Source organism: Canis lupus, chromosome 1 (genome assembly GCF_003254725.2).
Source record: "Canis lupus dingo isolate Sandy chromosome 1, ASM325472v2, whole genome shotgun sequence".
Taxonomy (NCBI): Eukaryota; Metazoa; Chordata; class Mammalia; order Carnivora; family Canidae; genus Canis; species Canis lupus.
In genome coordinates, this window is record NC_064243.1 from 44,757,245 (window position 1) to 44,770,825 (window position 13,581).

At 38.5% G+C, this 13,581-nt stretch overlaps 1 protein-coding gene across 6 annotated transcripts in view; it reads left to right on the forward strand.

The window, feature by feature from the left end:
- Nucleotides 1-11,481, forward strand: part of SCAF8 (SR-related CTD associated factor 8) — a 221,466-nt gene extending 209,985 nt beyond the window's left edge. For all 6 annotated transcript variants that reach the window (XR_007412756.1, XR_007412760.1, XR_007412763.1 and 3 more), the window contains one exon: nucleotides 11,071-11,481. The gene's annotated coding sequence lies outside the window, so the exon portion shown is untranslated. The remainder of the gene's footprint in view (nucleotides 1-11,070) is intronic.
- The last annotated feature ends 2,100 nt before the right edge of the window (nucleotides 11,482-13,581 follow it).

Below are 13,581 nucleotides of genomic sequence, written 5' to 3' on the forward strand. Positions count from 1 at the left end.
TTTATTCATGAAAGACACAGAGAGAGAGAGGGGCAGAGACACAGGCAGAGGGAGAAGCAGGCCCCATGAGGGAGCCTGACGTGGGACTAGATCCCGGGTCTCCAGGATCAGACCCTGGGCTGAAAGCAGCACTAAACCATTGAGCTGCGAGGGATTCCCACAAAGAAATTTTCTTAAACAGGTGACAAATTGGGTCTACCCCATTAAAAGGAACCAAAATTGTTCTATAGATTCTCTTGCGGAGTTGCTGAGCAAGGAGTACATATTTGCAGATAATTGAGAAAGCCAGGACAGCAGCCCCCTGCGTTGAGCTTCTGTGTAGTCTCCTGCATTCAGGGCTGCTTGTTTAAAACAGGGACTCTCATTCCAATGACATGGAATAATAAAATACACAAATGTGGTTCTTTGTACCTTCTTGGGAGAGGGGGATGAAGGGTGGGGGTAAAGAAGGAAGCAAACTGTTCCAGAGGCATAAAGAGTAGACAACCACTATATTCTCTTTCTTTCTTTTCTCTTTGGAAAAATGGTAAGATAGCAATATTTTTAGAATTCTCCACCATAGTGGAGAAAAATTGAGGGCAGAGAGATTTCGTCAATCCTTTACCTTTGGAAGATCACTGCAGATGCTGAGAGACATACAGAGAGAGGCAGAGACATAGGTAGAGGGAGAAGCAGGCTCCCTGTGGGAGCCTGATGTGGGACTCAATCCTAGGACCCCAGGATCATGCCCTGAGCCAAGGCAGACACTCAACCACTAGGCCACCCAGGTGTCCCTAAAAGACAAAATTTTAATGTAATTTTTTTTCTTTTTTAATGGAAACCTATTTCTTATAGTGTAATGATACAAATCTAATCTCTTATGGAAAGGTTATAAATAGTCCTATTGAAAACTAAATCTAATTTAAAAGCCTGAAATTTGGATTTTAAAGCTTGTGGCTTATTTAAAGCTTGTGGTTAGAAAGTTTGGATTAAAAAAAGAATGAATAGCTATAAGTTCAAGGTATTATTGCTCTAACTTAAGATAATAAAGGCTTATTCATTCTGTATCTGTTAATTCAATAAGTATTTGTTATATGCTAGACACAAAGTTTAAAAAGCAAATTTTTTTCTACATGACATTATTTCTCCATTCTATCACTAAAGTTTGTAAATTCCTTTTTTAAAATGCAATAGGATAAGGCTGTTAAGAGAATCAGGTAAGTCTATATGTACCAACATGGCAATATGTATATTCCTTATATGCATAAATAGGTGACATATATGACATATTTGATGAATGTTCACTATAATAGTTATAGGACACCCTGAGACTTTTTCTTTCTTTAAAAAAAATGGACAACCATATAAATCTGAGCTCCAGGTCATGTTTTAGCTCATTTAATACCCTAGTTTTGAAACCCAAGCCCTAAAATTGTATATCATCACCAAATTGTAACTTTTTGAGGAGCTCTTTTTGTGCCTATTCAACTATACACCAGTATACCTGAACTGACTTCATAGCTCTGCTTACGAGGAGAAAGCTGCTAGTCTAATATCTTTGCCAAGTCCATTCTCTAGGTAAATTTCAAAAGCTCACTTCCCTGCTAAAGATCCTGTCAGATGACTCCACACCAACAACCTTCTGCTTCAAATGTGGCGTAAGCTATCCTTGTCAGCAAGCAGAAGTGTATCTGTTTCTCCTTTTCTTCTGGCCCACTTAGAACTGTTGCATCCAAAACCCACATGCCAGTGCTTTCGGTAAGAAGCAGTAGCAGCAGCATGTATCTAACAGGAGGTTAGGAAGACAATGCTATTGACATGAGAGTGGAAAAGTCTTACTATAATGAATGGGGTTGGGAAGAAGTAAAAGGAATTCAGGAAGAGTCCAACCAGAAAAGCTGTAATGAAGTCCAAGGGCAAGTTTCATGGGGATGAGGAAATTGAGAAAGTGGAACTCAGAGCCATTAACAGAAACTTGAGAGAAAAGCCATGCTCATGTTCTGTAAGTCTTACATTTTACAGAAATTTTATGTGTTCAGCAAACACTTTTCCTATGCTGAAGGCTCCAGTGAAAATAAACATTGTCTATATAACCATCTTGTAAGCAAGAATTGACTGGACATCTTTAAGGTGTATAGCATTATAATAGATACTTTATTTGATTCAGAAATAATTAACTCAAAGAGACAGTACAGCAAACAGCCCTGTGGAGATACAGCAAAGAAAAAGCAGTTTGAAAAACACTGCCTGAAGTATACAAGAAGGAGATTTGTTTACTAATCTCAGAGCATGTGCTGCATGGGCAGGGATTATTGGGAGTCTTCTCCAGGAACAGGGGACCTTGCTGGCACCACAAGCCCAGCTGCTGTGCTCTCCTGTGGACCCGCCCCCTCCAATACACACTTGGCTGGAGCCCATCCAAAGCGTGCCACAGACCTGGCAGTGTGCAGGCAGCCCTGACAAGGGCCAGCACTGCTGTAAAGTGACTCCTACCCTGAGAAGAGGGAAAGATGTCCATATACATCAGTCCTGCTGAGGTCTGAGCCGCAGCTTGGGAGCAGACATTGAGTCTGATTGCAGAGTCTGCCCACCCACAAAAGCTTCTTGAGACAACACAGAGAAAGCACCCGGCAGTTTGGTGCTAACACATCTCTGGCAAATGTCTGGTCTGACTCAGCTCAAACCCAAGACAGCCCCAGACTGGCCCATTAACATCCACGGGGACCAAGTTATTGCAGACAGCTGGTCTGAAGGCAAAAGCTGCTTAGGCACAACAGTAGGGCACACACAATGCACATGGGAGACACCCCTGAGGTGCCAGGTTCTGGTGAACAGGGGACACTGCACCACAGGGCACTACAGAACCTCTTCTTCATAAACCCACTAGTTTCAAGAACAGGAGACATAGCTGACTTTTCTAACACACTGAAACAGGCCCAGAGAGTTAGATAAAATGAGACCAAGGAATTTGTCCCAAATGAAAGAACAGGACAAAATCATAACAAGAGACCTAAATAAAATGGAGATAAGTAATGTGCCTGATAGAGAATATAAAGTAATGGTCACAAAGATACTCAATGGGACTTGAGAAAACAGTGAAGGACCTTGATGAGACCCTTAACAAAGAGATAGGAAACATAAAAAAGAACAAATTAGAGATGAAGAACTCAATAAGTGGGATTAAAAATACACCGGATGGAATAAATGGTAGACTTGAAGAAGTAGAAGAATAAATCAATGACCTGGAGGATATAGTAATGGAAAGTAACCAAGATGAACAAGAGAGAAGGAAAGACAAGAAACAATGAAAAGAGGCTTAGGGAACTCGGTGACACCATCAAGCATAATAACATTTGCATTACAGAGATCCTAGAAAGAGAAGTAAGAGAAAAGGGGGAAGAAAATTTATTTGAAGTAATTAACAGCTAAAAGCTTCCCAAATCTGGGGAAAGAAACAAAAATCCAGATGCAGGAGATACAGAGAACTCCCAACAAAATCACCCAAAGGAGGTCCACACCAAGACATATAGTAATTAAAATCACAAAAAGTAGTGATAAGGAGAGACTTTTAAAAGCAGCAAGAGAAAAGAAAACAGTCATATACAAAGGAAACCCCATAAGGCGATTAGTTGATTTTTCAGCAGAAACTTTGCAGGTCTGAAGACAGTAGCATGATATATTGAAAGTGCTGGAAAAAAAAAAAAAAAAAAAAAAAAAACAACCTTCAGCCAAGACTACTCTATTCATCAAGGCTATCATTCAGAATAGAAAGAGATAAATAGTTTCCCAGACAAATTTAAAGGAATTTTAACCAGCCCTACAAGAAATGTTAAAGGGGACTCCTGAAATAGTAAAGGAAATACCATTAAGTAGGAGTAAGAAAAGTAGGAAACACAAAAGCAATAAAAATAAGTATATCTATAAAGATCACAGGCACTTGGGTGGGTCAGTCAGTGAAGCATCTCTCTTTGGCTCAAGTCATGATCTCGGGGTCCTGGGATCAAGCCCCATCTCGGGCACCCTGCTCAGCAGGGAGTCTGCTTCTCCATCTCCCACTGCCTCTCCCCCTGCTGGCACAGTTTCTCTCTGTCAAATAAATAAATAAAATCTTTTTAAAAAAATTAAAAATGCAAATCAGTTAAGGAAGTCACAAAATAAAAGGATGTAAAATATGACACCATATACTTAAAACATGGTGGGAGAGGACCAAAGAATGGCTTCAAACTTAAGCAACCATCAACTATTATATGCATAAGACATTAAATACAAACCTAATAGTAGCCACAAATCGAAAACCAGTAATAGATATATGTAAAAAATAAAGAGAAAATAATCCAACTCTATCACTCTAGAAAGCCAGGGATGGGGTGCCTGGATGGCTCAGTCAGTTGAGCATCTGACTCTTGGTTTCACCTTGGGTCATGATCTCAGGGTTGTGAGATTGAGCCCTGTATTTTTGGGCTCCAAGCTGATCAGGGATTTTGCTTGAGATCTCCTCTCCCTCCCCATTTTTTTCTCTCTCTCTCAAAATAAATAAACCTTAAGAAAGAAAGAAGAAAAAGAGAAAGAAAGAAAGAAAGAAAGAAAGAAAGAAAGAAAGAAAGAAAGAAAGAGAAAGAAGAAGAAAGAAAGAGAGCTGCTTGAGTGGCTTAGTTGGTTGAGGGTCCGACTCTTAATTTTGGCTCAGGTCATGATCTCAGGGTTGTGAGATTATGCCCCACATTGAACTCCACGCTCAGCAGGGAGTCTGCTTCTCTCTCTCTCTCTCTCACCCCCTGCCCCTCTCCCTTCTCACTCTTTCTCTCTCTCATAAATAAATAAATAAATAAATAAATAAATAAATAAATAAAATCTTTACATAAAAGAGAGAGAGAAAGAAGAAAAGAAGAAAAGAAAGAAAGAATGCCAGTGAACCTTGAGAGAAGAGAGCAAGAGAAGAAAGGGACAGAGAAGAACTGCAAAAACTATCATAAAACAAGTAACAAAATGTCAACAAGTACATACCTGTCAATAACTACTTTGGAGTGTAAATGGACTAAATGCTCTAATCAAAAGACACAGGGTGACAGAATGGATAAAAAAGGAAGGCCCATCTATATGTTGCCTACAAGAGACTCATTTTAGAGCGAAAGACAGATGCAGATTGAATGCGAAGGATAGAAGAGCATTTTTCATGCAAATGGCAGTGGAAAAAAAAGCCAGAGTAGCAATACTTATATCAGACAAAATGGACTTTAAAACAGATTATAATAAGAGAGAAAGAAGGACACTATAGGGATGCCTGGGTGGCTCAGCAGTTGAGCATCTGCCTTTGGCTCATGGTGTGATCTTGGAGTCCTGGGATTGAGTCCCACATCAGGCTTCCTGCAGGGAGCCCTCTGCCTGCCTTTTCCCTCTGCCTATGTCTCTGCCTCTCCCTGTGTGTCTTTCATGAATAAATAAATAAAATCTAAAAAAAATAGAAAGAAAAGGACACTATATAATCATAAAGGGAATAATCCAGCAAGAAGATATAGATATAACAATTGTAAATATTTATGCACCCAACACGTGAGCACCCAAATCCAAAAAGCAGCTAATAACAAACATACAGGAACTAATCAATAGTAATACAATAATAGTAGGGGACACTAACACTCCATTTACATCCATACAGAGGTCATCCAAACAGAAAATCAAGGAAATGGTGGCTCTGAATGATACATTGGACCAGATGGATTTAACAGATAGATTTAGAATATTCCATCCTAAAACAGGAGGATACACATCATTTTCAAGCACAGAGAATGGAACAGTCTCTGGAATAGATCACATATTAGGCTACAAAACATACCTCAGCAAATTAAAAAAAAAAAAAAAAACTGGAGTCATACCATGTATCTCTTTGGACCATAGCACTATGAAACTAGAAATCAATCAGAAGAAAAAAATTTGGAAAGAACACAAATACATGGAGGTTACATAACATGCTACTAAACAGTGAATGTGTCAACTAAGAAATCAAAGATGAAATAAAAAATACTTAGAGACAAATGAAAATGAAAACACAATGGCTCAAAAAATGTTTGGGATGCAGCAAAAGTTGTTCTAAGAAGGAAGTTAATAGCAAAACAGGCCTACCTCGAGAAGCAAGAAACATCTCAACCAACTTAACCTACCCCCAAAGGAGCTAGGAAAAAAAAAGAATAAACCCTATAATCTAATACCAGTAGAAGGAAATTTTAAAGACTAGAGGAGAAATAAATGAAATAGAAACAAAGAAACCCAGTAGAACAGAACAACGAAACCACCACCTGGTTCTTTCAAAAGATCAACAAAACTGATAAACCTTTAGCTAGACTCATCAGAGAGAGAAATAACAGAGGAGAAATAAAAACCAACACCACAGAAATACAAAGGATTGTAAGAGAATATTAGCAAAAAATTTATATGGAAAAGTTATATCCCAACAATTTGGACAACCTAGAAAAAATGGATAAATTCATAAAAACATAAAATCTTCCAAAACTGAATCAGGAAGAAATAGAAAATTTGAACAGACCAATTACCAGCAAAGAAATTGAATCAGTAATAAAAAAAAACCCTCCCAACAAACAGTGCCAGATGGCTTCACAGGTGAATTCTACCAAACATTTGAAGAAAATTTAATACCTATTATTCTCAAACTAGTCCAAAAAATAGAATAGGAAGAAAAGCTTCTAAATTTATTCTACGAGGCCAGTATTGCCCTGATACCAAAACCAAGTATATAAATATACTATCAAAAAAGAGAACTGTAGGCCAATATCTCTGATAAACATAGATGTAAAAATTCTCAACAAACTCAACAAAACATTAGCAAACTGAATCAATATATTTAAAAATGCATTCATCATGATCAAGTGGAATTTATTCCTGAGATGTATGGATGGTTCAATATTTGCAAATCAATCAGTGTGACACCTCATTTCAACAAGAGAAAGGATAAAAACCATATGATGATTTTCATAGAGGCAGAAGAAGCATTTGACAGAGTTCAACACCCATTCATGACAAAAACTCTCAACAAAGTAGGTTTAGGGGGAACATACTTCAATATAATAAAGGTCATTTAAGAAGAACTCACAGCTAACATCATCCTTAATGGTGAAAAACAGCTTTTCCCTGGAGGGTATTATGCTGAGTGAAGTAAGTCAGTTGGAGAAGGAAAACATTATATGTTCTCATTCATGTGGGGAATATAAATAGTGAAAGGGAATATAAGGGAAGGGAGAAGAAATGTGTGGGAAATATCAGAAAGGGAGACAGAACGTAAAGACTGCTAACTCTGGGAAACGAACTAGGGGTGGTAGAAGGGGAGGAGGGCAGGGGGTGGGAGTGAATGGGTGACGGGCACTGGGGGTTATTCTGTATGTTGGTAAATTGAACACCAATAAAAAATAAATTAAAAAAAAAAAACCAGCTTTTCCATAAGGTCAGGCACAAGACAAGGATGTTTACTCACACCACTTTCATTCAAAATAGTACTGGAAGTCTTAGCCATCGCAGTCAGACAAGAAAAAGAAATAAAAGCCACCCAAATTGGTAAGAAGTAAGTTTCACTATTTGCAGATGACAGGGTACTGTATATAGAAAACCCTAAATATTCCACAAAAAAATTACTAGAACTGATAAATGTATTCAATAAGTTTGCAGCATACAAAATCAATGTACTTGCATCTCATTTCTATATACTACTTATGAAATGGCAGAAAGGGAAATTAAGAAAACAGTCCCATTTATGATTACACCAAAAATAATAAAATACCTAGGAATAAACCTAATCAAAGAGGTGAAAGACCTCTGATAATTATAAAACACTGATGAAAGAAAGTAAAAGTATCACAATCCCAATTTCAAGATATAATACAAAGCTGTAGTAATCAAAATAGTATGGAACTGGCACAATAAGAGACACATAGATCAGTGGAACAGAATAGGAAACTCAGAAATAAACTCACAATTATGTGGTCAATTAATCTTTGACAAAGCAGGGAAGAATATCCAATGGAAATATCCAATAAATGGTGTTGGGGAAACTGGACCACTTTCTTACACCATAAACAAAAATAGATTCAAAATGGATGAAAGACCTAAATGTGAGACCTGAAACCATAAAAATCCTAAAAGAGAGCACAGGCAGTAGTAATGTCTCTGGCATCAGCCATAGCAACTTTTTTCTATGTATGTTTCCTGAGACAAGGAAAACAAAAGCAAAAATAAACTACTGGGATTACATAAAAAGTTTCAAAAAAAAAAGTTTCTGCACATCAAAGGAAACAATCAACAAAATTAAAAGGCACCCACAACTATATGGTCAACTAATCCTCAACAAAGCAGGAAAGAATATCCAGTAAAAAAAAGATAGCCTCTTTGGGGTGCCTGGGTGGTTCAGTTGGTTAAATATGTGCCTTCGGCTCTGGTCATGATCCCTGTGTCTTGAGATCAAGCCCCACGTCGGGGCTCCCTGCTCAGTGTCTCCCTCTCCCTCTGCTCCTCCCCCTGCTCGTGCTCTCTCTCTCTCTCTTTCTCTCTCATAAATAAATAAATAAATAAATAAATAAATAAATAAATAAATGAATGAATAAATAAATAAAATCTTTTTTAAAAAAGTCTCTTTAACCAAAGATGTTGGGAAAACTGGTCAGCAACATGCAGAAAAATGAAACTGGATCACTTTCTTACATCATTCACAAAAACAAATTCAAAATGGATAAAAGACTTTAGTATGAGATAGGAAACCATCAAAATCCTAGAGAACACAAGCAGAAACCTCTTTGACCTTTGGCTGTAACAACTTCTTACTAGACATGTCACCATAGGCAAGGGAAACAAAAGGAAAAATGAATTACTGAGACTTCATAAAAAAACAAAAGCTTCTGCACTGTGAAGGAAACAATCAATAAACTAAACTATGAGATACTACCTCACATCTGTCAGAATGGCTAAAATTAACAACACAAGAAACAATGGGGGTTGGCAAGGATGCAGAGAAAGGGAAACCCTTTTGTACTGTTGGTGGGAATGCAAACTGGTGCAGCCACTCTGGAGAACAATATGGGGATTCCTCAAAAAGGTAAAAATAGAACTACCCTATGATCCAGCAACTGTACTATTAGGTATTTACCCAAAGGATACAAAAATATGGATTGGAAGGTATACATGCACCCCGATGTTTATAGCAGCATTATCAACAATAGCCAAACTATGGAGAGAGCCCCAATGTCCATCCAAATGTCATGGATAGATGAATAGATAAAGAAGATGTGGGATACACACACACACACACACACACACACACTTGAATATTACTTGGCCATCAAAAAGAATGAAATCTTGCCATTTACAATGACATGGAAGGAGCTAGAATGTATTATGCTAAGTGAAATAAGTCAGAGAAAGACAAATACCGTATGATTTCTCTCGTATGTGAAATGTAAGAAAGAAAATAGATGAACGTATGGGAAGGGGAAAAATTAAAAAAAGAGAGAAATAAGCCATATGACACTTTTAGCAATAGAGAACAAATGAGAGTTAGTTGATGGAGGAGGGGGTAGGGGATGAGCTAGATGGGTCATAGGGATTAAGGGGGGCACTTATGATGAGCACCAGGGTGTTGTATGTAAGTGATGAATCACTGAATTCTACTCCAGAAACCAATACTGCACTGTATATTAGCTGTCTAAAATTTATATAAATTAAAAAAAAAGAATAGAAAGGCTGTTCAATTTGGCTCAGTATGATATTTAGGGGTTTTTTTTGGTAACTATTTTTCTTGTTTACAAAAGTAATTCATGTTCATTGTAGACATTTTGGAAAATAAATTCTAAAAGAAAAAAAGAAAAACTAAACTAAAAGGCAACTTACTGAATGGGAGAAGATATTTGCAAATGACATATCTAATGAAAGATTAATATCCAAAATATATAAAGAACTTATACAACTCAACACCCAAGAAACAAACAATCCAATTAAAAAATGGGCAGAAAACATGAACAGAATTTCTCTGAAGAAGACATACAGATGGCCAATAGATACATGAAAAGATGTTCTACATCACTCATCATCAGGGAAATGCAAATCAAAACCATAATGAGATAGTACCTCCCACTTGTCAGAACGGGTAAAATAAAAAACACAGGAAACAGCAGGTATTGCCTAAGATGTGAGAAAAAGAACCCTTGAGCATTGTTCATGGGAATGCAAACTGGTGCAACCACTCTGGAAAACAGTATGGGGGTTCCTCAAACATTACAAATAGAATTACCATATGATCCAGTAATTCCACTACTGGGTATGTGCCCAGAGAAAACAAAAACATTAATTCGAAAAGATATATGTACCCCTATGTTTATTGCAGCATTATTTACAACGGCCAAGATATAAAAGCAGCCCAAGTGTCCACCGATAGGTGAATGGATGAAGATGTGGTATACATACAATGGACTATTATTCAGCCATAAAAAAGATGAGATCTTGCCATTTGCAACTGCATCGATGGAGCTATAGGGTATAAGGCTCAGTGAAATAGGTTAGAGAAAAACAAATACCATATGATTTCACTCATATGCAGAATTTAAGAAACAAAACAAAGAAAAAAAGAAACACAAAAAACCAGACTCTTAACTACAGAGAACAAACTGGTAGTTACCAGAGGGGAGTTGGGTGGGGGGATGGGTGAAACAGGTGAAGGGGATAATACACTCACCATGATGAGCACTCAGTAATGTACTGAATTGTTGAATTCCCTATATTGTACACCTGAAACTAATATAACGCTATGTTAAGTACATTGGATTAAAATTTAAAACAAAGAAAGAAAAAAAAGATTTAAAAAAAGTTGGGCCCTATGAACTTGGCAGTGTGAAGGAAAACTGATTTCAGGAGAAAGAAGATCCATCACTCATGTGTGCAGGTGAGCACACACATAGTGCATGACTCTACTTCTCAACTACACACCATACACACACGCAAATGATTTTAAGGCGATGGATCTAGAAGGTGGATCTAGAGTTTGGGGTTAAACACAACTATTTGGGATTATAATCACCCCTACTGCTTTCTTTCTTTCAGGAGTTGAAAAATGCAGTGAAGTAAATCGTGCAAGTTTTCGAGCAGCCAGAGGAAAGACCCATTTATAAGTGACCAAGTTAATCTTCAGAAAGGAGAGATGTGGCCTTCCTTGAAAAGGCTAACTTCTAGAAATCTCAACTTGTCCAGAATTAGCCTGACACATTGGCAGAGTGGCCTGTAGATTCTGGAGAGACAGCTGGACTGGAGCCATTGTGGTCTTTGCTTCTCTACTAGATCCTGGGGTTGCTGGGATGGACAATGCCAGTAGCCCATTAATGTTAAGGGCATGAAGTAATAGAAGGGCACTTAGTGGAAGTAACTTCTGCTGGAATCCTCATTTTTGCCCACGAACAGGCTGTAATACTGCTTTTGAGCTCTGTGGAGATATGTATTAAACACAGTCATTCTTGAGGGGTGTTGCGTGTGTGCGTGGTATTGTTTTTGTAGCCAGTGGGTTCTAGGCTGCAGCAGAGGCTTTACATGGCAGGAAGACATCTTTCCTCAGGTGCTGGGAAAGAAAGAAAAAGGAGCAAAAACTTAGAAAAAATAATCTTCCCAAAGTGAGAAAGGTGTTTTATTTTATTTTTTTAAATTTTATTTATTTATTCATGAGAGACACAGAGAAAGAGACAGAGAGAGGCAGAGACACAGGCAGAGGGAGAAGCAGGCGCCATGCAGGGAGCCCGATATGGGACTCAATCCCAGGACCCTGGGCTGAAGGCGGCGCTAAACCGCTGAGCCACCTAGGCCACCCAAGAAAGGTGTTTTAAGAAAACTTTTGTTGACATAGAACTTGGCAGGGATGATTTGCTGGTTGATGTCATTAGCTCAGTGTCCCTCTTTTTATTTTATTTTATTTTATTTTATTTTATTTTATTTTATTTTATTTTATTTTATTTTATTTTATTTATTTTATTTATTTTATTTGAAAGAGAGAGAGCACAAGCAGGGGCCAGAGGGAGAGGGAGAAGCAGATTCCCCCATAAGCTGGGAGCCGGATGCAGGGCTCCATCCCAGGACCCTGGGATCATTACCTGAGCCAAAGGCAGACACTTAACCAACTGAGCCACCCAGGTGCCCTGCTCAGTGTCCTTCTATCAGAAATACTGCATAGCCCTGGAAAGAGTTTAGAGATGAAACTCATTTCTGTAAACACGGCCGGGGACCTTCTATGTGCCAAGAGATGTGGAGAAAAAGGTGAATTGGGGATGACCTTTTACTTCGAGTTTAGATTTGGGTAATTTAAGTAAAGATTCCACCAGAGACAATAATGACATGGGTATTTCTAGGAAGTGGGATTATAGCTAATATTATTTTCAACTTTTTAGAAAAGGATAGGAAACTCTGGCTGATTAGTTTTGATGGCCATAAAGTGAGTGGATGGTGAGGAGAGTGCGGCTGCCTTTTTAAAAACTTCATGCTGTTTTTGTCTTTGCCACGCCTGGAAATTTGAATTTATCTTTGGGAATAGATTTGCTTTGATCAGGCCTTTGGTTCTTCTACAGGGAAGCCAGTCTTGCCAGATAATGAAGATAGTCCAAAGTAACTTCTTGATTGTGCTGCATCCCCCTGGATCTTCTTTCTCTTTGCTCACTCAACCCCACCTTGAGAGAGTTTTGTCTCTTCTGTCAACAATCTTTACCTGGGGCACTTCAGCCACACCCAGGGCTTTGCTTTATTTCTACAAGCCAGTTACTTTTCAGTCTCTGTTTCTAGGCCCAACCTTTGCTCTGAACCCTAGTCTCTTATATTCTCCCCATGCCCTTCCCAGATGTACTCTCCAGTCTTTTCTCCACCCCCAGCTAGACTGGTGCTTAAAATCCTCCAGTGGGTTCTCATTGTTGGAAGGATAAAATCCAAAATTCTTAACATGCCTACATGAGCATGCGTGACTGCCTTTTATTTGCCTCTTTGGCCTCATCTCCTGTGGCTCTGTCCTTAAAGCCTTTCTTCAGATGGGCCCAGCTCTTTCCCACCTCAGAACCTCAAATTCACCATTTCCCTTTTCTAGAATATTCCAACTCAGTCATCCTTCAGAGCTCAGCTAAATGTTGCTTTTTCCAGGGCTTCCTCTCTAATTCCTTTTGGCTATGTTAACTCTCATTATTATATTCTCTGCATCTTTAGCAAAGATATAAAAAATAACTATATGTAAAATGGTTTGTTTACTATCTATCTCCCTCAGATTGCAATGATCTACAGTGCCAGGTGCTGAGTGGCACTCCACTCCAGAAGTGGATTAATAAATGAGTTTAGTTATTGGGGGACAAAGTTTCTCTTCTTAACATAACATGTAAGTTTGTCTTTATTGCAGACAGAGCTGCATCTCTGCAGATTATTCTGTATTTAATGGAGCAGGACTCCATGAAGGTGAAGAGAAACTTGTCTCTTTCTTGCTAGGCCCTTGTGGCATTGGTGGGGGGGCCTAGACTCTGGTGGGGGGCACATGCTGGTTGTCTGCACGGGACTCCAGCTAAGGAGAGAGACACCCTTTAGGGAGTTCTGTGAATG